The sequence below is a fragment of the Chrysochloris asiatica genome, unplaced genomic scaffold (genome assembly GCF_000296735.1).
Source record: "Chrysochloris asiatica unplaced genomic scaffold, ChrAsi1.0 scaffold00159, whole genome shotgun sequence".
Classification (NCBI taxonomy): Eukaryota; Metazoa; Chordata; class Mammalia; order Afrosoricida; family Chrysochloridae; genus Chrysochloris; species Chrysochloris asiatica.
The window spans coordinates 7,599,528-7,626,432 of NW_006408677.1; the positions used below are offsets into that span (position 1 = coordinate 7,599,528).

At 38.9% G+C, this 26,905-nt stretch overlaps 1 protein-coding gene and 1 pseudogene across 1 annotated transcript in view; one reads left to right on the plus strand and one right to left on the minus strand.

The window, feature by feature from the left end:
- Nucleotides 1–26,905, minus strand: part of IL1RAPL2 (interleukin 1 receptor accessory protein-like 2) — a 2,128,207-nt gene that overhangs the window by 2,030,844 nt on the left and 70,458 nt on the right. The window lies entirely within an intron of this gene.
- On the plus strand, nt 1,766–4,243 carry LOC102835743 (annotated as a pseudogene).

Sequence of the window (26,905 nt, forward strand, 5' to 3'; positions counted from 1 at the left end):
ATCAATTGCTTATATGGAAGTTCAGGCTGAAGCAGAAGAAAATTAAATTAAAACAAACCCATGAGAGATCAAATCTGACCCTGAACATACCACACCACAATTTAGAAAACATCTAAAAACAGATTTGGTACATTAGACACTAATGACCAAAGACCAGAAGAGTTGATGAAGTCAAGAACATCATACAGGAAAAAAGCAGGTATTTAAGAAGGACATGACCAAATTGGATGTCAGAAGAGACTCTGAAACTTGTTCTCAAGCATAGAGATGCTAAATCAAATGAAAGAAATGGAGATGTTAAAGACCTGAACAGAAAACTTCAAAGGGCAGCTAGAGAAGACAAAGTCAAATGTCATACTGAAATGTGCAAAGATGTAGAGTAAGAAAACCAAAAGGGAATAACATGATCAGCATTTCTCAAGCTGAAAGCACTGATGAAAAAATGTGAACCTTGGATGGCAATATTGAAAGATTGTATGGGCAAATTATTAAATGATGCAGAAAGCATCAAAAGAAGGTGGAAGGAATGCACAGATTCATGGTACCAAAAAGAAATGCTCGATATCCAACCATTTCAAGAGGTAGAATATGATCAAGGGGCAATGATACTGAATGAAGAAGTCGAAGGTGCACTGAAGGCACTGAAAAGAACAAGCCTACAGAAATTGAAAGAATACAAATGGAAATCTTTCAACAAACTGATATAGCATGGGAGGCACTCAATCATCTATGCCAAGAAAACTGCAAGACAGTTTCCCGGCCAACTGATTGGAAGAGACACATATTTGTGCTCATTCCAAAGACAGGTAACCTAATGAAATTCAGAAATTAAAAAAACAATATCATTAATATCACATGAACATAAAATTTTGCTAGGTATAAGTTGAAAACGGCTGCAACAGTACATTGACAAGAAACTGCTAGAGGTTCAAGCCAGATCCAGACAAGTATGTGGAACAAGGGATATCATTGTTGATGTCAGATGGATCTTGGCTGAAAGCAGAGGATGTCAGAAAGATGTTTCCCTGTGCTTTATTGACTGTGCAAAGGTTTTTGACTGTGTGGATCATGACAAGCTTTGGACAACATTGTAGAAATTGAGTATTCCAGAACACTTAATTGTGCTCATGAAGAACCTGTACATAGACCAAGAGGCAGTAGTTCAAACAAAAAAAGGGGTCACTGGTTTAAAATTAGGAAAGGTGTGTGCCTAGGCTGTATTCTTTCACCATACTTATTCAAACTGTATGCTGAGCAAATAATTCAAGGAGCTGCATTATATGAAGAAGAAAGTGGCATTAGGATTGGAGGAAGACTCATTAACAACCTGTTCTAAGTAGATGATATATCTTTGATTGCTGAAAGTGAAGAGGACTTAAAATACCTATTGATCAAGATCAAAGATCACAGCCTTCAGTATGAATTGCTCCTCAATTTAAAAAAAATATCTCCACTAATGGACCAATAAATATCATGATGAATGATGTTAAAAGATTAGAGTTGTCAAATACTTTATTTTGCTTGAATATACTATCAACACTCATAGAAGCAACAGTCAAGAAATCAAAGGACATATTGCATTAGCCAAATCTGCTGCACAAGACCTCTTTATAGTGTTCAAGAACAAAGATCTCAGTTTGAGAATTAAGGTGCACCTGACCCAAGCCAAGGTATAGCTTCATATGCATGTGAGAGTTCCACAATGAATAAGGAAGATTGTTGATGCATTTGTATTACAGTAGTGGAGAAGCATATTAAAAGTACCATGGATGTTGGGGCACTGGCCTTCCTCCCACCTGGGTGGGCCCCTAGCTCTGGGCTCCTTCTTGCGTCCTCTCCAGATGGGCTTCAGGGACTCAGAGGAGAGTGGCCGCTGAAGAAACTGCCAAGCAGTCTTCAGTTCGCAGCTCACCTAGTCTCCAGGGCTCTTGGGCAGAAAAATAACTACATTTTCCACATCTTGTGCCCAGCATGGACAAGTTAGGTTCTCTGCTATTGACCAGAATCCTGGACTCAGAGGAAGCAGAACTTTGGGGAATGACCTTAATCAGGTTGGCTCAATGAAGGCTATACTTGGTGACAAGGAAATCTAGGTTTTTCATTTCTCCCTTCCCTTCACCTCCCCATCCCACCCATTAATATTCTTTTGAAGATTCTTCCATTGTCAAGCTGCCAAAGTGGAGAGTGCAGTTGTAGAAGGGGGTACTTCTCGTTTCAATGTTTCTTTGGACGGAGGAGGAAGTAGGGGTGGACCTCAGCACTATCCCAAGACTGCTGGCAACAGCTAGTTCTTAGGGAAAAACCTAGGGCAAAACGCTCAGAAATGGATTCCTGCATGAAGCACTAGAACAGATGACAATACCACAGCAAACAACTTCTCAATTGAAAAAGAATGACATGATGCAATCTTCAGGAAAGTAAGAGGCATACTAAATAAGTTTACTCCTGAGAAGTTTGACAAGCTATGTGGACGTAGAGTCTAAACTCATCCTTAAAGGGGTCATATTGATGATTGTGGACAAAGCCCTATAAGAGTTAAATTATAGCTCACCGTATGCTTAGGGATGCCTATGATTGGCAGAAGATGCACCAAACTTTGATGGCCCAGCAGCAGAGGGTCAACCAGGACAGAAGCAAAGCACAGCATTCATATGCCTCTTAATTTCAAAATTACAAGGTGAATTTGAAAACCGACCCAGAAATTTTGACATCTATGAAAAGCGTGAAAATCCTCTCCTCCCCGAGGAGGAGGAGCAGAGAGCCATTACTAAAATCAAGATGTTGGGTTACATCAAATTCATTGGAGAGCTTGGCAAGCTTGATCTTATTCATTAATCTATCCTTCATAAGTGCATCAAAACACTTTTAGAAAAGAAGAAGAGAGTCCAACTCAAAGATATGGGAGAGGATTTGGAGTGCCTCTGTCAGATAATGAGGAAAGTGGGACCTAGATTAGGTCATGAATGAGCCAAGTCCTTAATTGTTCAATACTTTGTCGAATGTGCTATGATTCCTCCTTGTGCGCAGCCACCATGCACTCAGACACCACCTCTGGAACAGACACCTCAGCTTGGTCTCAAAATTAATTCACCACTTATCCAGGAAAAGGCTGCCAAGACCAGCAAAAAGCCACCACCATCAAAAGAAGAACTACTTAAGTTAACTGAAACTGTTGTGATTGTGTATCTGAATAGTGGGAACAAAAGTGAGGCTGTCAATGGCGTAAGAGAAATGAGGGCCCCTAAACATTTTCTTCTGGTGATGTTAAGCAAAGTAATCATCCTCTCACTAGATAAAAGTGATGAAAACAAAGAAAAAATCAAGTTATTTGATCAGTTTACTCAAACAGGAAGGGATAGACACAAGTGACAACATCATGCAGGCTTTCCTGAATGTATTGGACCAGTGTCCCAAACTGGAGAGTCACATCCCTTGGTGAAATATTATTTAGCACATTTTTCAGCTCATGCCATCATTTCAGAGCTGGTGAGCATTTCTGAACTAGCTCAATCACTGAAAAGTGGCACCCATTTTCCTCTCTTCTTACTTTGCCTTCAGCAATTAGCTAAATTAAAAGACTGAGAATGGTTAATAGAACTTTTTCAACAAAACAAGGTCAATATGCAGAAAATGTTTCCAGAAATTGATCAAAATAAAGACTGAATTTTGAAGATCTTGGAAGGAAAGGGACTGAGTTTCTTATTCCCACTACTCAAACTAGAGAAGGAACTGTTAAAGCAAAAAAAGTTGGATCCATCCACACAAACCATATACAAGTGGATTAAAGATAACATCTCTCCCAAACTTCATGTAGATCAAGGATTTGTGAACATCTTAATGACTAGCTTCTTACAGTACATTTCTAGTGAAGTAAACCTACCCAGTGATGAAACAGATTCTTCCTCTGCTCCTTCCAAAGAACAATTAGAGCAGGAAAAACAACTGCTTCTTTCTTTCAAGCCAGTATTGCAGAAATTCCTTTGTGATTATTTTGATCTACAAGTCAGTGCTCTGTATGCTCTTCAGGTGCACTGCTACAACAGCGACTTCCCAGAAGGCATGTTTACTTTGCTTTTCTGCTCACTTTTATGATATGGAAATTATTGAAGAAGTTTTCTTGGCTTGGAAAGAAGATATAACCCAAGAGATTCCAGGGAAAGGCAAAGCTTTGTTCCAGGTGAGTAAGTGGCTAACCTGGCTAGAAACTGCTGAAGAAGAAGAATCAGAGGAAGAAGCTGACTAAAGAATCAGTCAAAGCCTTAAATTGTGCAAAACATACTGCTGTTATGATGTAACTGCATTTGACCTAACCACTGCAAAAATTCATTCCACTGTAATGGTTTCACAATATTTAAAGCAGAAGCATGTCAGTAGGATTTCCTTCTGCGTAATGATTTTTGGAGTGTAATGTCTTAATTATAGTCTATTATCAAATATTTTAGGAGTATCTTTAATATTTAGATAGTATATTAGCAGCTTGCAATAATTACACAATAAGTTCTCAAGCAGAGGCAGTCTACTGCAAGGACCTTCTTTGCTGCCAGTTTTCATAGGCTGTTTTAAGTTAGAAAACTGAATAGCAACACTGAATACTGTAGAAATGCACTTTGCTCAGTAATACTTTGAGTTGTTGCAATATTTGATTATCTATTTGGTTGTTACAGAAAAATTTTAAACTGTAATTGATGGTTGTTGCCATAATAGTATATTGCCTGTGTTTCTACCTCTAGTAATGGGCTTTATGTGCTAGATTTTAATACCCTTGAGCCTGGGCAAGTGCACAAATCTTTTTAAAAAAGCAAACCATGGTTTACTTGCACAAAACTGATCAGTTTTGAGAGATCGGTAATGCCTTTGAAGTGTTTTTTGTGGGTGTAAAACAAATGGTGAGAATTTTAATTGGTCCCTCTTTTTATAGTATTGAAATTAAGTCTACTTAATTTATTAAGTCATGTTCATGCCCTGATTTTATATAGTTGTATCTATCAATAAACATTGTGATACTTGAAAAAAGAAAAAGTACCATGGACTGCCAAAAGAACAAACAGATCTGTGTTGGAAGAAGTACAGCCAGAGTGTTCCTTAGAAACCAGGATGGTGAGACTTTGTCTCTCATGCTTCTGACATATTATCAGGCGGGACCAGTCCCTAGAGAAGGACATAAGGCTAGGTAAAGGTAGAGGAAGAACCCCAGGAAGATGAATTGGCACAGTGGCAGCAGCAGTGGGCTCAAGCTTAACAATGACTATGAGGGTGGTGCAGATCCAGGCGGTGTTTTCATTCTGTTGTGCATAAGGTTGCTAAAGGGTAAGGAGCTCTGGTAGCGTAGTGGTTACAAATCAGGCTGCGAACCTCATGGTCAACAGTTCGAAACTACCAGCTGTTCCACGGGAGAAAGGTGAGGCTTTCTGCTCCCGTAAAGATTTACAGCCTCGGAAACCCTGTACAGGGTTGCTATGAGTTGGAACTGACTCCACGGCACAGAACAACAATAACAAAGAGCACATAACAACAACAACAACAAACATAATTTCTGCTTTTAAAGAAGTCTTAGTGAAATTCCTTCTCCCTGTTTCTAAGAACTCATTGTTTTTATCTTGGCTCTAGGCTATAAAATGTCCCACACTGCTGTGCTCTATAATGGTTTGAACTCCCCCTATGCACCCATGCTTAAAAAACACTTCCTTTTTCCCTCCAATTCTAATAGCTGGGACTTTCCCACCCACTTCAATTGAATTGATTCCAAATGATCCAGACTGTAAATGTTTATGGGAGCAGACAGCCTCATCTTTCTCCCACAGAGTGGTTGGTGGGTTTACGTTCCTAACCTTGTGGTCAGTTGCCAATGCTTATACTCCACAGCACCACCAGTGCTCCTTCAAAATCCTTCATGTATTAGAAAACCCAATTAAAGTATATCATTTTTTATTTGTGGTTGTTGTTGTTGTTAAGTGACATCAAGTTGGTTCTGACTCATAGCAACCCTGTATAGGGTTTTCAAGGAGCAACTAGTGAGTTTGAACTGCAGACCTTGCAGTTCGAACTGATCATGCAGTTCAGTGAATTATATAACAGTGCAACATGAGGACTCTAGATTTGTAGTACACAGGCAATGTGTGATCCAGTCCCAGAAATCATTTCTGAAGGCCAATTTCCTACAGCTGCATAGGATGAAGGGAGGAGGGTTCCCATGTGATGTCAGGCAGCAAAGTAATGCTGTGGGGGGAGGAGCAGGTAGAAGTAAATCCATGCAACTAGTAAGATGTTCATATTATAGAACTACAAAAGCTAGCTAGTCATTAAATCATAAATATAGGAATCTCCTCCTTATTGGTGGTGGTGGTGGTGATGATATGCCGTGCCGATTCGGACTCATAGCGACTCTGCATAGGGTTTCTAAGTCTGTAAATCTTTACGGGAACAGAAAGCCTCGTCTTTCTCCCAGGTAGTGTTCACAAGTCGGGCTGCTAACCTAAGGCCATCTGTCCAAAACTACCAGAGATTCCTCAGGTAGATTCATCAACCTATCTGACATCAGAGATCCTCCCTATTAGCTCCTGATAACCATATGGACTATGAAACACAAGGTCAGAAGTTCAAATGCACCAGTTTCTCCTCAGAAACCCTTAACAGGGTCTCTATGTATCTGAACCTACTCGATGGCACTTAACCATATTGAGAAGGCACTTCATGGTAAAACTCCAAGAAGCAAGAAATAGCCAGCTGTTAGAAAGACTGAGAAGTATACAAAAAGGGAATTTGGTAGAATACAGCCTGAAGGTAAACAGAATCCCACAGTATTTGATTCTCTGCTTCACAATTTATCTTACTGTATGAACTTGGGGGAGACACTTAACCTATCGACGCCTCATGTGGTTATTGTGTCAATTAAATGAGATAATTGACAAATGAGGTTTTAAGATGCCTGACACATGGTAGCATTCTGTAAATATTAGTTCCCCTGTTGGTGCACTGGTTAAGTGCTTTACTACTAACCTAAAGATCCAAGGTTCAAACCCACCAACCATTCAGCAGGATAAAGATGTGACAATCTGCTTCTGTAAAGATCTATAGTCTTGGAAATCCTATGGGACATGTGTGTTGCCAGGTTACCTGCCAGCACTACTTATCCTCCAGTTCCACTGCTTTTATGGAAACAGCAACAGAATATGAGGAGGCCTTCTTAACACCCCACCAGAGATTTAAGGAGGTGCAGCTGCCTGGCCCACTGGGTTTCTTGAATCCTGGAGTCTCATAAGTGTAATTTTCTTGAAATCTCACATTACCTCATCAGAGACTAATGGGAGAGCCATATGATTAACCATTAGATAAATAATTTGTTATGTAAATTGAAGATCCTAGAGGAAGAGGGTAGGGATGGGAATTAAGTTATTTCAATTAAGTTGCAATTAGTGAGCAAAGGTTTCAACACACCTACTAATTCCATTAGAGGATGTTGAGTTTAAATAGTTTCATTTCATTAAATTTGTCGGTGTTATTTTAAGTCCCTGTATAGGGTTTCCAAGGAGTGGCTGATGAGCTTAAACCTCCAACCTGAGGTTCAACCTGACCTTGCAGTCCAGCACATTAACCCGCAGCGCCATACCCAACAACAGGTCTTCATTAAATTAGCTGTATCTATATCAACATCAAGGAGCTCTGGTTGTGTAGTGGTTAAGAGTCGGACTGCTAACCTCAAGGTCAGCAGTTCAAAACTACCAGCCATTCTGTGGGAGAAAGATGAGGCTTTCTGCTTCCATAAAGATTTATAGCCTCGGAAACCCTATACAGGGTCTCTATGAGTTGGAAACGACTCCATGGTACACTACCACCACCACATCAATATCTGCAGTCCTGGTGTTGCACTGTGGGATAAAGCCCTAAACCGCAAAGTCAGTCTGAACCACAAGGTCGGCAGTTCAAACTCACCAGCCGCTCCTTGGAAACCCTATACAGGGTCGTCATGAGTCAGAACCAACTCGACGGCACTTAACAACAGGAACAACAACATATTAATATCTGGGGGCAATGGTGGTTCAGTGATAGATTTTTAGCCTTCCATGTAGAATACCCAGGTTCGATTCCTAGTCATTGATCTCATGCATAGCTGTTGCCAGTGTTTGTTTCAGGTTTCAGCAGAGCTTTAAGACAAAGATGGACTAAGAAGAAAGGCATGACAACTTACTTCAGAAAATCAGCTAATAAAAACCCTATGGATCACAATGGTCTGATACACAGTCAATCATGGTGATAAGGCAGGACAGAGAAATGTTTCATTCCATTGGACATAAGGCCACTATTAATCGCTGGCTAACCCAATAGCTGCTAACAATAACAACAACAAAAATAACTATCTATATCAAAATATACTACCTATCTAATCTTGTTCCAAAGTCCTTACTCCTGAGTATTTTATAGATATCACCATTTGGGAACATACTCTGAGTATAATTCAGGGCTTAACTGCACTCTGGACTTTCTTTGGAACACAATTCATCATAACAGGAAATTCAATAAAAGGGTCACTTTCAATTTATACAAGAGACTTACTTGACTGAAAGCATGTGAGAATCTTCTACCTTTTATAAATTCTTCATTCATAACACTGTTCCTTTACACTCACTTAAAGTATGTGGTGCTGTTAACTGCCATCAAGTTGGTTCTGACCCATCACAACTCTGTATAGGGTTTTCAAGGAGTGGCTGGTGAGCTTGAACCTCTAGCCTTGTGGCTCAAACCAACTTTGCTGTCCAGTTCATTAACCCACAGCACCACACAGAATTAGTCAATTTCCCATTCAGACTCCTCTAGGTCTCTGCCCTTCATTCACTGTGCTGCAGTCACAGTTGCCACTTTTGAGCTCTTTGAATATGCCAATCTCTTCCCCACTTCAATATCTTCATAAACGGTATTTCCTTGGGAAAGATCCCTTTTCATCCATTCTTAGTGATCCAAATTCCTGACATTTGGACAATATAGCAGAGAGTAGATACATGAATTCTGATGAAGAATTATAAAGGAATAGCTTCCACCAAATACCACAATGCCACAGAATTCTTTTCCAACAATACCATTGTCACCTAAAAAAAAATAGGAGTTATCTTTACTCCTTCTGGAAGAAAATATGATGTCACTAAAATCCCCCAAATTTTCTGACTAAGGAAAATGTGGATTAAGGTCTTTTCTAATGTGAAGTTATATGGGCCCAGAAACCCAAAGTCACTATGAACTCCCTACCAAACTTACTTGGTTCTCATGATGCTGACATGGTAGCAGGCAGTGGAGGTTTGGAGTCTGAAAGTTGTTGGTTTGAATCCATGACCAAAACTTTCTAACTGTGTGATTATGGGCAAATGACTCAAACTATTTGCACATCAGTGGTCTAATTCATAATATGTAGAGAACTGGAGGAAGACTCATTAACAACCTGCGATATATAGATGATACAACCTTGCTTGCTGAAAGTGAAGAGGACTTAAAACATTGGATTACATCTCAATGTAAATAAAACAAAAATCATTACCACTGGACCAATAAACAACATTCTTATCAACAGAGAAAAGACTGAAGTTGTCAAGGACTTCATTCTTCTTGGATCAACTATCAACACTCACGGAAGCAGCAGTCAAGAAATCAAACAACATACTGTGTTAGGCAAATCTGCTGCACAAGACCTTCTTAACGTGTTGAAGAACAAAGATGTCAGCTTGAGGACTAAGGTGCGCCTGACCCAAGCCATGGTATTTTCAATAACCTCATATGCATATGAAAGCTGGACAGTGAACAAGGAAGACCATAGAAGAATTGACGCTTTTGAGTTATGGTGCTGGAGAAGAATATTGAAAGTGTCATGGGCTGCCAAAAGAACCAACAGATCCATTTTGGAAGACATGCAGCCAAAGTGCTCCTTGGAGGCCAAGATGGCCAAACTTCGTCTCTCATACTTCTGACATATTGTCAGGAGGGCCCAGTTGCTGGAGAAGGATATCATGTTTGGTAAGATGGAGGGTCAGAGAAAAAGAGGTAGACGCCCCCCCCTCCTCCCCACCGCATGAAATGGATTGGCCAAATGACAACATCGATGGACTCAAGCGTGGCAACAGTAGTGAGGTTAGCCCAGGATTGGGCAGTATTTTGTTCTGCTGTGCATAAAGTCGCTATGGGTTAGTACTGACTCGATGGCACCTAACAACAACAAGAGAATAATAACTCCCCATGGTGTGGTTATGGGAATTAAACAATATAATTCATTTTGATGTCCAATGCAATATCTGGTACATAGTTGTTGTTAGGTGCTGTCGAGTCAGTTCTGACTCATAGTGACCCTATGCACACACACACACAAAACCGCTGCCTGGTTCTGCACCATCCTCACAATTGTTACACTTGAGCCAAATGCTTCTGCCCCTGTGCCAATCCATCATGCTGGGGGTCTTCCTCTTTTTCACTGATCCTCCATTTTCCCAAGCATAATGTCCTTCTCCAGGGACTGGTCCTTCCTGATAATATGTCTAAAGTATAAGAAATTACATCTCACCATCCTAGCTTCTAAGGAGCATTCTGAATGGGTTTCTGCCAGCACAGATTTGTCATTTGATTTTTTGACTGTGGCTTCCATGAGTGTTGACTGTGGCTCCAAGTGCAATGAAGTCTTTGACAACTTCAATCTTTTCTCCATTTATCATGTCATTTATTTGTCCAGCTGGGGGATATTTTGTTTTCTTTACATTGAGGTGCAATTCATACTGAAGGCAGTTTTGTTTTTTGATCTTCTTCAGTAAGTATTTTGAGTCCTATTCCTCTTTCAGCATGCAAGGTTATATCAATTGTATATTGCAGATTTTTAATGAGTTGCCATGTACTTCTTCATATGATTCATCTTCTCAGATTATTTGCTCAGTGTGCAGATTGAATAAGTATGATGAAAAAATACATCCCTGGTACATACCTTTCCTGGTTTTAAACCAGTGAGTGTCTCCTTGTTCTGTTAGAACAAGGTCATGTATAAGTTCCACTTGAGCACAATCAAATATTCTGGAATACCCATTCTTTGCAATGTTATCCATAGTTTGCCATGATCCACACCAAGTCTTTGCATAGTCAATAAAGCATAAGTAAACATCTTACTGATATCCTCTGCTTTCAAAGAAGATCCATTGGCATCAGCAATGATATGCCTAGTTCCATGTCCTCTTCTAACCCCAGCTTGAGTTTCTGTAAGTTCCATGTCAATGTACTGTTACAGCCATTTTTAATTACCTTCAGTAAAATTTTACTTGCATATGATATTAATGATATTGCTCAATGATTTCCACACTCTTTTGGGTCACCTCTCTTTGCAATGGGCATAAATATGGATATCTTCCAAATGGTTGGCCAAGTAGTTCTCTTACAAATTTCTTGACATAGACAAATAAGCACCTCCAGTGCTATATTAGTTTATTGAAAGATTTCAATTAGCATTCTGCCCATTCCTGAAGACTTCAGTGCAGTTTGGACATTTTCCTTCAGTACCATTGGTTCTTGATCACATACTACCTCTTGAAATGGTTGAGCATAGACTTTTGGTACAGTGGCTATGTATACTTTACAACTTTTTTGATGCATTCTGCATTATTCAATATTTTGGTAACTAGTAAGCATTCATTCCAAAGAGAGGTGACCCAATGGAATGCAGAAATCATCAGACAATATTATTAAGATCACATGCAAGTAAAATTTTGTTAAAGGTAATACAAAAAATGGCTGCAATCATACATTTACAGAGAACAGCAAGAGGTTCAAGACAGATTCAGAAGAGGACGTGGAATGAGAGCTATCATTGCTGATATCAGATGGATCTTGGATGAAAGTAGAGAATAACAAAAAGATGTTAACCTTTGCTTTATGGACTATGCAAAGGCTTTCAATTGTTTGTATCATGACTAACTATGGACAACATTGTGGAGAATAAGTATTCCAAAACACTTATTTGCTTTGGACAGCATACACAGACCCTGGGTTGATCAGTGGCAGCCCCATTAAACCGCCTCTAAATATAATCAGTTTAACCCAGATGCTCTCCTTCCTCCTGAAAGTATGTAGGTATGTGATAATTAAGAACAATGTAGCATTTTAGATATAGATAAATGAAGCCTGGTGCCTGAGATCTTGCTCACAAACAAAAGTTTGCAAAGTGTACAGAGACAGCTTGGCTCCTTTCAGGAACCTTGCTTTATGTTAAGTATCCTTAAGAAACCGCACGTCGCTGCTCTAGATCATTTAAGCCTAAAAAATTAATATATAACAGCTTGACTGAACCTTTTTTCTGTAAAAATAAAAATGTTAGATTGTTAAGAAAAACTATGAAAATATCTTAAAAGTTGTTCCTGCGAATCACTATGTCCTGTTTTGAATGATTAATCACATTTCAGTTCCGTACCCTGTCTTAATCACATCCTCCCTTTGTGAATTATATCCTTCCTTTGTAACAAATCCCTCCCTAAAAAAGAGAATAAAAGACTGAGGTAGAGTTAGATCTGTGTGTAAGGCTGTGCAATGCTAGGCAATATGTTTGCAGATCTGTCTACCTGCCAGCTTGCATCATATCTATGTGTCTGTCTTTTTTGTATATATTTTGTCTCTCTCTTTCTCTATCCCTTTCGCCGCCAGATCTTCCTTCTTCGTGACACCCACACTTCCTTGTCGAGGCTGGAACCCGACATAGGACCTCGACACTTAATTTTACTCATTAGGAATCTATACATAGACCAAGGGGGCAATTGTTTGAATAGAACAAGGGAATAGTTAATGGCTTAAAATCAGGCAAGGTGTGTGCTAAGGTTGTATTCTTTCACCATACTTATTCAATCTGTATGCTGAGCACATAATCCGAGAAGCTGGATTATATGAAGAAGAAAATGTCATCAAGATAGGAGGAAAACTCATTAACAACTTGCTATATACAGGTGGTACACCTTTGCTTGCTGAAAGCGAAAAAGACTTGAAATACTTATTGATGAAAATCAAAGACCACAGCCTCTAGTATGGGTTGCACCTCAATGTAAAGAAAACCCAAATCCTCACCACTGGACCAATAAACAACATCCTTATCAATAGAGAAATTATTGAAGTTATCTAAGACTTCATTTTCTTCAGATCAACAATCAACACTCAAGGAAGCAGCATACTTTTAGAATAATTGATGCACTTGAGTTATGGTTTTGGAGGAGGGTATTAAAAGTAGCATAGACTTACAAAAGAACAAACTAATCTGTGTTGGAAAAAGTTAGCCAGAATGCTCCTTGGAAGCCAGGATGGCCAGACTTTGTCTCTCATACTTTAAACATAATTTCAGGAGTGCCCAATCCATGGAGAAGGATATCATGTTTGGTAAACTGGATGGTCAGAGAAAAAGAGGAAAACCCCCAATGAGATTGTCACAGTGGCACCATCAATGGACTGAAGTGTAGCAACGACTGTGAGGGTAGCACAGGACTGGGCAGTGTTTTCTTCTCTTGTGCATAAGATGGCACCTAACAACAACAAGTGCTAAATAAAGTTAACAATTACTAATTGTTTAGTATGGCTGGGTTCACCTTGGCCCTGGACCATACATAACTTAGGTGTAGAACATTCATAGAATACTTTTTTTTTTTGCTAAGTTTTAATGACTGTTCTTGTTGTTAGCTTCTGTAGAGTTGGCTTTGACTCACACTGGTGATACAAAGGAATACAAGATCTAATTATTTCCTTATTTTGCAGACTGGTGAAGCTAACTATAAATATCTAACTGTATTATTACTTGTCATATAGGTGGCACAAAGCTTCTGTTATGGGTGATGCGACTGTTTGGAAACACATAATGGTGAGGGTTGTTCAACATGGTGAACATAATCAATGTCATTGAATTATACAAGTAAATATGTTGTAATGACAGATACGTTGCTATACCTACCACACACACACACAATTACCAAGAAAAGCTGAATACATTCTGTAATAGAGGGAACATACAAAAAGGTGTGAGACAAGTCCCAGATATAGGGTTGTAGTGGTCATAAAGGAGATCAGCTGAAAAATAGTATAAGGTTAAAAAAGTCTAGCCCTTCATACTGGCTACACTTTACATAACTATCCATATGTTTTACTCATTGCAATCAATTTTATGTTTGAAGGTCTGCATTAAATATCAAGGAAGTCCTGGTGTGGTGTTGTGGGATAAACAGTGTACCACAAGGTTGGTTTGAACTGCAAGGTGGACGATTCATTTTCACCAACTGCTTATTGGAAACCCTATACAGGGTCACCATGAGTTGGAACTGACTCGACAACACTTAACAAAAACAAAAAGTATTAGTCATGGCAGAACCAACTTCTTAGAGTGAGAAAATAGTTGGCCCAATTCTCTTTTAATGCAAAAAAGGAATAAGGATGCTACAGGAGAAGTATGATCACCAATATATTCCCCCAAAACCTTCCAGATTTGTAAAACACTTGCCCATTATGTTTTCTATTAAATAACCATACATTTGATTGATCTCTCCTAAAATACTTCTCCACCATACCAAACTCAGACTTGTCAAACTTCATTTATAATCTATGAGTTCAAGCAAGCATTGAGCTCCTAATTCCCTTGCTTCCTTTCCAAGGCTTTGCTTTTCCAACTCTTTTACAGATAAACCCCTACAACAGCTTTCTGCTGATAAATCAAAGGTCACATAGATCTTAGCAGAAGGTGGTAAAAGTTACAAGAGAAGATTTTCAGCACTTGTGTGTGTGTACACACAAACATGAGTATACACTCACGCCATTTGGCATAATCACTCCTTCACTTGACCACAGTCTACAAAGCATTATAACAAACTCTAAGTAGGAATCAAACATATACACATGTCCATATATTCTTTTTAAGAAATGTGTGTTGAGGACGACTTTATTCACTGTTTATAAAATACATTTGTTGCTGTTAAGTGCTGTAGAGTCAGTTTAAACCATAGCAAACGTGTATAGGATTTCGGAGGAGCAACTGGTGAGCTAGACTTACCAACCTTGCGGTTAAAACAGACTTTGCACTCCAGCGCATTAATCCACACCCCACACCAGTCTTAATCAGTGTCTCAATCAGCATGGATCTAAAGAAAATTAAACAGATTTTTTGGTGGTGGTGGTGGTGTTGCTTATTCTTTTATTTTATGCTTTTTTGTAAAAACTATAAGAGCTTTCTTTTCCTCCTTCCTGGTTTGTCTTTGTGATTAAGGAAATCTGTATTCAATGGGAACTCTAAGAGTATTGACTTACAGCAAACAGATGTTTGTGTTCTTTAAAGGCAATTGAGTCAACATCATTTACGGCTCACCTTCTGTTTGCAAAGGCCATTCCCAACATCATGAAGACAATCTAGTCTATATAATGTGACAAAACAAAAATACATGAGATGACTTAAAACCAGTTACTGAAAACATGTCAGCAAAAGCAAATGCCTCTATGAACTGTGCCCATAAGTGCTGAGAGTACACAGGGAGGAAATGATAGATTGTTGTTGTTGTTGTCAGGTGCCATCAAGTCGGAACTGACTCATAGCGACCCCATGCACAGCAGAACGAAACAATGTCTGATCCTGGGCCAACCCCACTACCGCTGCCACACTTGAGTTCATCAATGATGCCACCTGGCCAATCCATCTCGTTAGGGGTCTTCCTCTTTTTCTCTGACCCTCCACCTTACCCAGCATGACATCCTTCTGCAGCGACTGTTTCCTCCGGACAATATGTCCAAAGTATGAGAGACGAAGCTTAGCTATTCTGGTCTCCAAGATTAGATGTAGCTAATTGGAACTAGACTTCTGGAGGTGCATTTAAAACTAGGTATTAAAGGCGAGGTTGGGCATAATTTACCATAGAGAAATAGGATATGGTGAGGGAAAATGAGAATGTGGGTTATTCAATTTTTGTAATCCATCTGCTATATTTGTAGCCTAAATATTTTCCAAAATTTTGTCAACATTCCTGTTCTAAGAAACCTCATTCTGACACTAAAGGTAATATTGCATAAGTATGCTAACATTGCATCTATGTTTAAAAGACATAAAATCTATACTATTCAAACAAAAGACATTACTTACTGAGGTTGTTGTGGCTGTACAAATTACTCAGCCTGAGAAAATTAATCCTCCTTCATAACCATAACAAACTATGAATAACATTGCAAAGAATGGGAATGCAAGAACACTTAACTACTCATATGGAAACTTACATAGATCAAAAGACAGTCATTCGAATAGACAAGGGAATACTGTGTGGTTTCAAATCAGGAAAGGGGTATGTCAAGACATTATCCTTTCACCAAATTTATTCAATCTGCATGCTTAGTAAATAATCTGAAAAGCTTAACTATATGAATAAAATCGTGACATCAGGATTGGAGGAAGACTCATTAACAACCCTAACAACCTGCATTATGCAGGTGATACAATCTTGCTTGTTGAAAGCAAAGACTTGAACTACTTACTGATGAAGATCACAATATGTATCTCAACATAAAGAAAAAAAATCTCAGAAAAATAAGCTACATCATGATAAATACAGAAAATACTGAAGGTGTAAAAGGATTTTATTTTATATGGATCCATAACAATCGCCCATGAAGCAGCTATGAATAATAAAACAACCTATTTCCTTGGGAAAATCTTCTGCAAAAGACCTCTTCAATGTGTTAAAAAATGAAGATGTCATTTTTAGGACTAAGGTATGCCTGACCAAAGTTATGGTATTTTCAATTGCCTCATATGCATGCAAAAGCTAGACAATGAATAAGGATGACCAAAGAATAATTGATATCTTTGGACTTATGTTGTCGGCAAATAATATCAAATATATCATGGATTTCCAGAAGAACAAATAAATCTGTCATGGTACAGTCAGCATGTTCCTTGAAATCATAGATGGTGAGAGTTCATCCATCACAAGTACTTTGGACATGTTATCATGGAGAAGGAAATCATGCTTGGTAAAGTAGAGAGTCAGAAACAAATAGGAAGACCCTTACTGAGATGGATTAGCACAATGGTTATAACAATAGACTCATACATAGCAATGATGGTGAAGAAGGCACAGGATTGGTAAGTGTTTCATTGTTTTGAATATAGGGTTGCTATGAGTAGGAACTGACTGGATGGAGCCTAATAATTTAACAAGATTACAATGTGGACAGTCTACATTGGACAGTAATACTTATTTACATAACTATAGCAATACATTCCCCACATGACTATCTGTTTGCTATCTGTGGTAGTTTGCACATTGCTGTAATGCTGGAAGCTATGCCACTGCTGTTTCAGACACCAGCAGGGTCATCCATGGTAAACAGGTGTCAGTGGAGCTTCCAAACTTAGAGTAGGAAGAAGGAATAGATGGCCCATGTATGAGTGATTAGTCCCTGAAACTATATGAATAGCCAGGAAACACTATCTGATATAGTGCAGGATGATTAGTCTCTCAGGTTGGAAGGCACTCAAAATACAACTAAGGAAGAGATGACTTCCCAAAGTGGGCTCTATCTTAATGATGTGTATAGTGTATAGCTTTCTGGACCTTTATGTGCTGGCAGGGCACAACTCAAAATGAGAAGAAACAGCTGTAAACTTCCATTGATAATAGGAATGTGGAATGTACAAATTATAAGTCTAAGAAAATTGAAAGTAATCAAAAATGAAATGGGACACGAAGATTGAAATCCTTGGTTTCAATGAACTGAAAGGGATTCATATTGGGCATCTGGAATCAGACAATCACATGGTTTACTACTCTAAGAATGACAAACTGAAATGAAATGGCATTACCTTAATCATTAAAAAAAAAATCAAGATCTATCTTGAAATAAATATAAAGCTGTCTGTGATAAGATAGTATCTACACAATTAAAGGGAAACCTGGTTAATATATAACTATTATTAAATTTACGCACCAATCACCAAAGACAGTATGGAAGAAACTAAAGAATTGCATACACTTCTTCAATCTGAATGTGATTAAACATGTAATCAAGATGCATTGATAGGCAGTATGACTGTACTATAACAATAATCAAGTTGTTTGCCGGGAAGCCATCAAGGCAAACAATCAAGTTCCTTCAGGACAAACACCCCTCTAAGACTGAAACTCAAAGGGAACACATGATCAGTCGTGTAAGCTTGCTGGTGCCCATGTTGGTCTACTGGTGAGTGGAAGAGGGAAGAGTCAGCAATGAAGAAATGGGCTGAGTTCAACCATGTTCCACAGGCTCCCATTGACCTGGAGATGATAGAGAGAAGATGAAAGGCTGGTTGGTCCAACGTGTGATGAGACCTGCAGACTTCTGAGTCCATGTTCAAGGCCATAGCCACAGAGGGCTACAGCTAAGAGTGAAACATCCAGCTGATATGAAATAAGAGGAGTCGCACAAGAACACCCAAAGTTGCAGATAATACCCATTTGACCTAGCCTCAATGGCTTAATAATCAGAACTCAACTAGAGGAAGACAAAAAAAAAAGAAAGAACAAAAGAATTTTTGATAAAAGAAACAAGGGTAAATTGCTACAATTTGATGAACTTGACCTATACTCATGGAGGTAGTAACTCTAAATCCAACAGAGAGTGAAGGAGTCTTCACAGCAAGTATCAATATACACAGGGTAGATAGGGATGGGCAACTTTGATATTGGCTACCTAAACTGAGGGGGCAATATAGGCACAAAGTGACTGACTCACAAGGTTTCAAAGGTGGGGGGGGGTTAGTTTAATAGTGTGTGTGGTGGGGGAAGAAAGAGTCTCCACTGAATAGTTTTCATTTTGTCTGGATGGGTCTGGTTAAAAGAGATGGGGATAAGATTCTTATGATTCAATAGTGAGTACTTGTTATCATGACTAATTGCGACTGTCACAATTGTGAAGGTAGAAGTTTTATAGTAAAAACGGGGAAGTAGTTCACCTTACAGTCCAGAAACAAAGGACTCTAGGACCATCAAGGGAAAATCTGTCCTAGAAAACACTGCCAGAATGCTTCTTTGAACAAGGATGGTAAGACTTCACCTCATGTACTTTGGAAAAGTTATCAGGAGAGACCAGTGACTGAAGAAGAACACCATGCCTGGCAAAGTTCAGGGTCATTGAAAAAGACGAATACCCCAATGAAATGGAATGGCACAGGGGTTGCAACAATGTGCTCAAACATAACAATGGATTATGAGAATGGCACAGGGCTGGGCAGTGTTTCATTCTGTTGTATACTGGGTTACTATGATTCAGAATCAAATCAATGGAACCTAGAAACAACAACAGATACACATTAGGAGCCCTGGTGGTGTAGTGGGATAAACATTGGACTGGTAAATGAAAGGCTGGAGGTTCAAACCCACCAGCTACTCTATGAGAGAAAAATGAGGCTGTCTGTACCCATAAAGACTGATAGTTTCAGAAATCCTAAGGAGCAGTTCTACTCTGTCTTATGGGGTCATTATGAGTTGGAATAGACAACATGGCGGCAGTGGGTTTGTTTTTCTTTTGTTTATTTCTAGAACATTCATTTACCCAATGGATCTTTCTGGTCCCATATGGTTGTTGTTAAGTGCCATGGAGTCGATTTTGACTCATAATGACACTGTAGGTTTTCTGAAGATTTAAAAAATTTTTGAGGGTTCAGAAAGTCTCATTGTTCTCCAAATGAGTGGCAGGTGGGCACAAACCAATGACCTTTTTGTTCTCAGTCTAGTGCTTATCCTAAGAAGCCACCAAATTCCCTCCTGTCCCCATAGGAAGATTTTAAATAGATTATTGTTGTAGTATATATTAATATACATTTTTAACACGCATAGTTTTTTGGATGGACTATGTCATTTGTTGTTGTTGTTGTTTCCAGAACCATCAACAACTGAAAATTCAGAGCTCTTGAAGCAATCCCGAAAGTAGCTTATAAGGATAAAGGGCATATAAAACAGAATTACAATTTCCGTTTCTAGAATACTTTGGGTATTGAGTACTTTAAACTTTATGACCTATAGGGTTGATGTACCTGCCTGCTTTTAGAATCAAACCAACTGAATTTGAATCTTTGCTTCACTAGTCACTAGCCAGGTGATTTGTGGAAATTATCTTCTCCATGTATCCTTTCCTTAACTGCAAAATGGGTCTAATACTGGAGTACTTTGCAGAGTTGGTGTGAGAATTAAATAAATATGTACAGAATATTTAGCACATATTAAGCATTCATTCCTATAATGAAAGAGAGCTTTTGGATGAAAATTGCTTTTTATGGGAAGAAATAAGTGGAATGACAATTATAAATGCAACATTCTTAAACTTCTAAGAAAGGTATAGCTCTTACTCAAACCCTCCATTACAGCTATAGCCATAAACAGGTTTATAAAACCCCCCAAAAATATTATTGGTGAATCTATTCTGACTCATAGAGATTCCATAGGTTGTAAAAATTTACAGAAGCAGACTGCCATATTTTTCCCCCATGGAGTAGCTGGTAGGTTTGAGTGACTTATCTTTTCATTATCATCTGAGAGCTTTAACCATTGTGCGACCAGGACTCTTCAACAGGTGCATGTTCATCAACAAAATCAGTTGCTATTTACACTATAGGAATCCTCATACTTCAAATTATGGATTTTCAAAAGTAAATAACGTGGACATTGGCTACCCAAAATGGGTGCGGGGGGAACCTACAAAGGCAAGATGTGGCTGGCTTACAAGCTTTCAAGAGGGAACCTAGATCCAGAGGGCATGGAGGAAGGTAGAATCTCCACTGAGTAGTATCCAATCTGTCTAGGTGGGGCTGATGAAAGGAATGCAGATAGGTGTCTTGTGATACAATAGTGAATAATTATTATCAGGACTAATTGTAAGGGTTGGAAATGTAAAGGTAGATGTTTTGTAGCAAGGAGGGGAGTGATTAATTTTGCAGTCTAGGAGCGGAGGTCCTTGGGACCATCAAGGGAGAAGAGCGGAGAGTGGGACCTTACCCAAAGAATCAGTGATGCCTGAGATGGAGGCAGAGATGATGACGTGGAGAGATGGAGCAGCTGGGGACTTTTGAAACAGAGAGGGAGAGGGGCTGTGTGTTGATGACCGGGGGGCAGGCTTGTAGGGTATACCCTTTGGTTGGTTGATAATGCATGGAGGGGATTGTAATCATGGCAATGAAATGATATACAATAGGATGAATGTAAAACTAATGTTCTCCCATGTAAACTATCACATAATTCACAATAAAACATTTTTTTAAAATGTAAATACCACCACTAAAAAAAAAAAAAAATGCCAAGAATCAATTCCATTTGGCTCATTTACTGATAAACTTCAGTTATGACAAATAAAAAGATTCACACAATTGCCCATGGCCATACTAGGTGTTAGAGGATGTATGCAACTTTTATGACTATAGTATTTTGGTAGACTTGTTTACTGCCCACCCATCAACCTTTGTTCAAAGGAAAGCCCTAAAGCCATTTTGTATAGAACTCATTGTCCAAAATCTTGGATGTCATGAACATAAGTTGGCTACTGATCCTTGGAAATAATTGCAAAAGTAGATTAAAAAAAAAAAAAAAAAACAAGAAAGAAAAAAAAAAAGACAAACAATGTGGACTAATCTAATTTTCTCCTTTGGATACATGAACATGGTAATACTATGAAGACAAAATAATGGACAAAGAAACTTGAGAGGTAAAGCTGAAAAAGTCAATCAAGAAATGCCATGGAGCAAAACTTGAGTTTTGAGGAAATTATGATCAAAAGAAAATTGTGATGAAGAAACATGATCAAACAGAAATAGGATACAGAGAAAAGATATACCAAGTAGAAGATGAGAACACCAGTTTAAAAAAGGAAAGAACCAAAGTAGGTCATCTGAAAATCACCAGCCCCAATGTTGAGGTCTTTGAAGCTTCCTTAGCTTCTAAACAGTCTTTAGTTCTAGATTCTATGCAGTCCAATGCTACTACTATTTTTGTTCATTTAGCAATTCACCTCTACTATAATTTCTGATGATATAAAAAAATAGTCCTTACTAAATTCTGTGACCATAAGGAAGTAAATTCACCTTTCTGTGTGTTGGATTATTTCATTGAAAAAAAATTGGGATAATATCAATACCCCAGTAACCCAACAGAGCCCTGATGTGGTGCTGTGGGTTAATGCACTGGACTTCAATGTAAATCTGAACCATAAGATTGGGTCAATGGCTCAAGCTCACCAGCCACTCCATGGAAACCCTATACAGGGTTGTTATGGGTCAGAACCGACTCGATAGCACTTAAAAACAAGTATCCCAATGTCCATTCATTATCCTTGAGATGATATTATTGTCCGAAAGCACAGCTACCCAATTAGGAACTACATTTCTCAGTCACCTTCACAACTAGGCTTGTCTATGTGGCTAAGTTCTTCCCAGTGGATTGTGAGCACACACAATGTGTACAATATCCACATTGCTATGAGTTAGAATCAACTTGATGGTAGTGGGTTTCATTTGGTTTTAGTTATAGCAGCAAAAGGAAACTTGATGGCACTGTGAGTTAATCGTTGGGTTGCTGACTGCAAAGTCGGTAGTTAAAACCAACCAGCTACACCACAGGAGAAAGATAAAGCTGTCTGCTACTGTAAAGATTTGTAGCCTTGGAAACCCTAAGGAGAAGTAATACTCTGCCCTATAAGGTCTTTATGAGTAGGAATCAATTCAATGGCAGTGGGTTAGGTTTGGTGTTTGGTATAGTAGCTCTTAAGGAGCTTTGGTAGTGTAATGGTTATGAGTTGGGCTGCAAACCTCAAGGTCAGCAGTTCGAAACTCTCAGACATTTTGCAAGAGAAAGATGAGGCTTTCTGCTCCCGTAAAGATATACAATCTCGGAAACCCTATTCAGGATCACTATGAGTTGGAACCGAGTCTACAGCACACAACAACTACCACCACCAACATAGCAGATATCTGTTTTATAAGCTTTTTCTAGAACTCTGTGAACATATATTTTTATTTACATATTATTCATTATTTAAGGTAACTTAAAATGAGTCTTTGCAACCAAAAGAACCTAATTAAAACAGGTTCTGAAGGAACAGGCCTGTCAAGAATCTTAGATACAATGAACTCTGACATTGTATTTGAAGTTGTTCAAATATCCTTTCTTTCTGAAGATTTCTTCATTCCTGACTCTCACAAACTTTGTTACTGAGATAATTGGAGTGGGGAATTCACAAACTAAACTAGTGTCCTTGCAAATCCAGATAATTCTGTGACAATATACCATGGCTATACCCACTGGAGTCTGATGAAAAATTCTGAATAAGAATGAGACCAAGAGTAGTGCATCAGAGCCATTAAACAAGTCACACCTCCACAGAACACATTTTAAGGTATGCAGTCTTCTAAAATGGCTCCCAATGATCAATGTCTACAGACATTCGCATCCTTATACAATCCCCTCACCTTCCCTTTGAGTGTAGGCTGATTCCTTTAGAGTGTAGACTGAAGCTAGTGACTTATTTCTAAGGAACAGAAGATGGAAAAAGTGACTAACATGTCACTTCTCAGGTTACATTACCAAAGACTGATTTCCAGGATATTGGCATTCTTTTGTACTCTTCCTTGTTGTTGGATGAAACCATTTACAATGCTGGAGAAGTCCATGTGGCAGGGAACTGAGGGTGGCTTATGGCCAACATACAGGAAAGAACTGAGGCCCTCCTTCCAAAAACTCATCAGGAACTAAAACCTGCCAACAAACATGTGAGTGAAACTGGAATCTGTAGCTCATTCCCTCCTTTAGCCTTTAGTCATGGCCAACACCTTAATTGCAGTCTATGAGAGACCCTGAACCAGAGACACCCAGCTAAATTCGTGACTGGGTTCCTCACATACAGAAATTGTGGGATAATAAATGTGTATTGGTTATTGTTGTTTAGTTTTGTTTTGTGTTGTTAATTTCTATGTTTTTATTGTGATTTGGGTGAAAGTTTACAGTGGAAATTGATTTCCATTCAACAATTCATAAACATTTTGATTGGTGACATTGACTCCAATCCCCAAAATGTAACAGTACTCTTCCCACTTCCTCCCTATGTTTACTATTTCCTTGTGCCCTAGCTTTTTACCCCTTCTTGACTTCTGAGCCTTAGCTCTAGAAAAATGCTGCACATTTGATGTCCTTTTGTTGGTTGTTTTAAAGGGCATGTACCTCCCTGGTGTTATTAATCACCTTATAGGCCTGTCTAAAGGAGCTCTGGTTACGAGTCAGGTTGCCAACCTCAAAGTCAGCAGTTCAAAACTACCAGTGGTTCCACGGGAGAAAGATGAGGCATTCTGCTCCTGTAAAAATTTACAGCCTCAGAAACCCTGTGGAGGGTCACTATGAGTCGGAACCAACTCCACAGTACTTAATAACAAACAACAATAGGCCTGTCTAATGTTTGGCTGACAATGGAGCCACAGGAGTGAGTTAGGTTTCAGTACTGAATATTGTCTAAGGACCATAGTCTCAGGGGTTCTATCAGTATCTGTCCTCATAGTAAGCCTGGCCTTTTTGGGAGTTGTTCATTGTTTTGAGTTTTGTTCCTCATTCCCACCTACATACACACTCTATCCAGGACCTTCTAATGTGACCCCTTTTAGAGAAGTTGGCAGTGGTAGTCAGTCAGGCACCACATAGAATTCTTTTTAAATTTTTTATTGTGAACGGAGTGAAGGTTTATAGAGCAGATCATCTGTTTTACATTAAACAAATCATATACTTTGCTTCATTACAAAGTTTGCTTTGCTTCATTACAATGTTTGCAAGGCCTTCCATGTACCATCAGTTAACAGTATTTATCTCTATTCACTTTAACTTTTGCAATCTTCCTGTGTCTCCCACTACCTCCATCTTTCCTCTGCCAACCTTCCTCTTGTTGTATATTTCATGTCACATCATCCATGTTAATATGTAGATACCCTGTATTCTGTGAATATTTTTCCCTCACTTTAACCCCACCTTATAGCCATCGTAGATAATTTCTTTCATTAAAGTAATTTTTCTTAACTTTATTCAACAGTAGTCTTATACAATATTTGCCCTTTTGTGATGGACTAATTATAGTCAGCATAATATCCTCCAGGTCCATCCATGTTTTAAGGTATTTTGCAGATTCATGATTATTCTTCAAGGTTGCATGTTGTTGCTATGTGCCATGGAGTTGGATCCGACTCATAGCGACCTTGTACAGGGTTTCCGGGCTGTAAATCTTTATGGGAGCAGAAAGCCTCATCTTTCTCCTGCAGAACAGCTGGTAGTTTCAAAGTGCTGACCTTGCAGTTCGCAGCCAGATTCGTAACCACTATGCTACCAGAGCTCCTTTCAAGGTTGCATAGTAGCCCACTATACATATATACCAAAGTTTGTTTAATCATTCTTCTGTTGATAGACATTTAGTCTGGTTTTTTTTTTTGTTTGTTTGTTTGTTTTTTTATGTGACTAGTGCTGCAATAAACATGAGTGCGTTTATACTTATTCATGTTATGGCTCTTAATTCTTAAGGATATACACCAAGTAGAGGGATTGTTGTTGTTGTTAAGTGTCATCGAGTCTATTCTGATCCATAGCGACCCTGTACAGGGTTTCCAAGGAGCAGCTGGTGAACTTGAAATACTGATGTTGCAATTCAAATGACTTTGCAGTCTGACACATTAGCCCAGAGTACCACACCAGAACTCCAGTAGAGGGATTACTGAGACACATTCTATTTCAAACTATTTGAGAAAACACCATAATGTTTTCCACAGTGGTTGCACCATTTTACAGTCCCAATTTCAGTGATGGAGGGTCCCAGTCTGTGTACACCCTTGCCAGCATTTGCTGTTGTCTGTGTTTTTAAAACTTTGCTATTAATGCTGAGGACTCCTGATGTGGGTTAATGCACTGGACTGCAAAGTTGTTCTGAACTGCAAGATCGGTGGTTCAAGCTCACCAATCCCTCCTCAGAAACCCTGTACAGGGTCGTTATGGGTCAGAACCGACTAGATGGCACTTAACAACAGGAACAACAACAATTAATGCTAAGGTAAGATCATATGGCATTGTGATTTTGATTTACATCTTCGAACTGTGAGGTCTGCAGTTCAAGCTCACCAGTCGCTCCTCGGAAACCATATACAGGGTTGCTATGGGTCAGAACCAACTTGATGGCACTTAACAACAACAACAAGTGGACTCCTGGTGTGGGACTGTAGGATAAGCACTAGACTGGAACCACAAGGTCTGTAGTTCAAACCCACCAGCTGCTCCTTGGAAACCCTATACAGGGTCACTGTAAGTCAGAATCAACTCGATGGCACTTAACAACAACAATGGCTAATGGGACTCATGGTGTGGCATTTAGGATAAGCACTGAACTGCTAACAACAAGGTCAGTGTCCAAACCCAACAACCTCTCTTTAGAAATCTTATGCAGGGTCACTCACTGTAAATTGGAACTGACTCGATGGCACTCAACAACAGTGGCTAATGATTGTGAGCATCTCTTCAAAATTTCATTGGCCACCTAAATGTCTTCTTTGGTGAACTGTCTTTTTTGTCCTCAGCCCATTTTTAAATTGAATTATTTGTTTTCTTATTGAGACATTGAAGTGTTCTATACATTTTCGAGAAATTTATTTGAAATGTGTCATTATCAAACATTTTTCCCCAGTCTCAGATTTATCTTTTTACTCTTTTGGTAAAGTATGAGTATTCCAGAACACTTTTGAGAAGTATGAGTATTCCAGAACACTTAATTGTGCTCATGAGGAATCTGTACATGGAACAAGAGGCAGTTTTTCAAACAGAACATGGGAACACTGAATGTTTTAAAATTGGGAAAGGTGTGAGACAGGGTTGTATTCTTTCACCATATTTATTCAACCTGTATGCTGAGC